Raw genomic sequence first — 2,500 nt, 5'->3', positions numbered from 1 at the left:
TAATACACACACATTTACAGTTGGTTCAGCTATTCTGTTAAAGAAACGTTCTTGAAATTCACAAAACTGACTGCTAAGCCGATACATTGTGTTTTTAACAGTCTGTTTGATTTATTTTAAGGAATTTTAGGAGAAATGTTGATTCTTCAAAGAAATAGAGTTTAATTTAATAGTCTAATATAAAAAAAAAAAAAAAAATTAAAATAAAGTCTGATGATCTGAAACTAAATAGTAGATCTGATCTCTATGAAAGATATTTTTTTTAAAAGATAAAATTTTTTAATTATTTTCTACTTTTTATCTCTGACTTTTATCTCACAATTCTGAGTTTGCATCGTTCAATTAAGTTTTTTGTGCAATTCTGTTTAAATCTTTAAACTCTGAAGTTTTTCTCGCAATTTTGAGCGTACATCTCGCAGTTCAGACTTTCTCCCAATTCTGAGTTTATATTGCGCAATTCTGAGTTCTTCTCACAATAATTTTTTTTTGTCATGCAATTCTGAGTTTTACTCACAATTCTTCTAAAATTGTTTATATCTCGCAATTCTGACTTTCTCGCAATTATGTTTATATCTCGCAATTCTGACTTTCTCGAAATTATGTTTATATCTCGCAATTCTGACTTTCTCACAATTGTTAATATCTCGCAATTCTGACTTTCTCAAAATTATGTTTATATCTCGCAATTCTGACTTTCTCAAAATTATGTTTATATCTCGCAATTCTGACTTTCTCAAAATTATGTTTATATCTCGCAATTCTGACTTTCTCAAAATTATGTTTATATCTCGCAATTCTGACTTTCTCGGAATTATGTTTATATCTCGCAATTCTGACTTTCTCGAAATTGTTTATCTCGCAATTCTGACTTTCTCGAAATTATGTTTATATCTCGCAATTCTGACTTTCTCGAAATTATGTTTATATCTCGCAATTCTGACTTTCTCGAAATTATGTTTATATCTCGCAATTCTGACTTTCTCACAATTGTTAATATCTCGCAATTCTGACTTTCTCAAAATTATGTTTATATCTCGCAATTCTGACTTTCTCGAAATTATGTTTATATCTCGCAATTCTGACTTTCTCGAAATTATGTTTATATCTCGCAATTCTGACTTTCTTGAAATTATGTTTATAGCTCGCAATTCTGACTTTCTCGAAATTATGTTTATATCTGCCAATTCTGACTTTCTCACAGTTGTTTATATCTCGCAATTCTGACTTTCTCTTAATCATGTTTATATCTCGCAATTCTGACTTTCTCGCAATTATGTTTATATCTCACAATTCTGAATTTCTCGCAATTCTAAGTTTATTATTTTGAACTCTGAGTTTTTTTCTCGCAATTTAGTTTTTTTTAGCAATTCTGAGTTTACATCTGACTTTTGATTTATTTCTGACTTCCCTCACACTTCTGAGTTTATATCGCACAATTCTTACTTTTTTTTTTACAAGAATGAGGTTAGTCCTAATTAGCTTTTTCATTTTTAATTTTATGTTAGAAACAAGCTTCCATAGATCTGTCTCTGTCTCTGTCCATTAAATGTTGATCTGAAGTCATGATGACAGACAACTGAAGAACAATCACACGACGATTCTGGAATCAAAATATTTAATAAGTACATAAGTATTATACCATGTATAAAATTCGGAATCACGATTCAAAGCAATGTTTCTGCCGGGACCGCAGATCAGATCTCCCACACTGAAACAGCGAACGGTAAAAGTCGAAACAGGTGGGAAAATAAACCGACGGCTCCGTCACAATCTCGTTTCTCATCGTCAGTAAGTGCAATAAAACATAAAACACCACAGGAAAGCGCAGCAGAAGAGCGAGAGCGTGAGAGAAAACAGCCAAGATCACAGACGAGAGGAAAGCCAGCACTGGAAATCAACGATGGGATATCGTTGTGGGAATGACACGCGTCACAGACGAGCGGATAAACATCGTACATCTGCAGTTCCTGAAAAACAAAAACAGATGTCTGGGAGGAAAACGACATCACCACGAAAAGAGACGAAGAGAAACAACTGAAGGGAACATCAGGGAACAGAGGAACGCTCCGGGTCAGGTTCGCGAGGATTCAGCAGCGGATTCGCTCCATCTGTCACGACGATCCAGCTGAAGATGGAGAAACATCAGAAGATGCTTCCAGATCTGGAGAGATTCGCACTGATTCTCCATTTCACCGCAGCTTTGAGCTTCATGACTCCAGCGAATCAAAGATTCAATCATTCGATTCCTGTCAACATGTTCGACTCAGTTCACTCCCAAATGAACTAAAGGTACATAAAATTATATTCTGCATTAAGAAAATAAAGCCTATTTTAATGACAATTAAATAGTAAATAGTGAATAGTGACATTATTTTGTATTAAATTTAAACACATTTTATGCCAAAAAAAAAACATATATTATTTTTTGTTTTTAGAATTGTATTTAAACATTTTAAATATTAAAAGTAAATATAAAAACAATACATATTAAAAGAATTTA

The 2,500-nt window shown here is 32.7% G+C and overlaps 1 protein-coding gene across 1 annotated transcript in view; it reads right to left on the bottom strand.

Moving 5' to 3' along the window:
* Nucleotides 1–1,598: 1,598 nt before the first annotated feature.
* Nucleotides 1,599–2,500, bottom strand: part of LOC127941534 (E3 ubiquitin-protein ligase UHRF2) — a 20,536-nt gene continuing 19,634 nt past the window's right edge. Inside the window, exon 16 of the mRNA XM_052536676.1 lies at nt 1,599–2,500. This exon is cut by the window's right edge and continues 837 nt beyond it. The gene's annotated coding sequence lies outside the window, so the exon portion shown is untranslated.

The sequence above is a fragment of the Carassius gibelio genome, chromosome A21 (genome assembly GCF_023724105.1).
Source record: "Carassius gibelio isolate Cgi1373 ecotype wild population from Czech Republic chromosome A21, carGib1.2-hapl.c, whole genome shotgun sequence".
NCBI lineage: Eukaryota > Metazoa > Chordata > Actinopteri > Cypriniformes > Cyprinidae > Carassius > Carassius gibelio.
The sequence above is the reverse complement of the archived record's forward strand: the minus strand, read 5'-3'. Positions and strand labels throughout refer to the sequence as shown.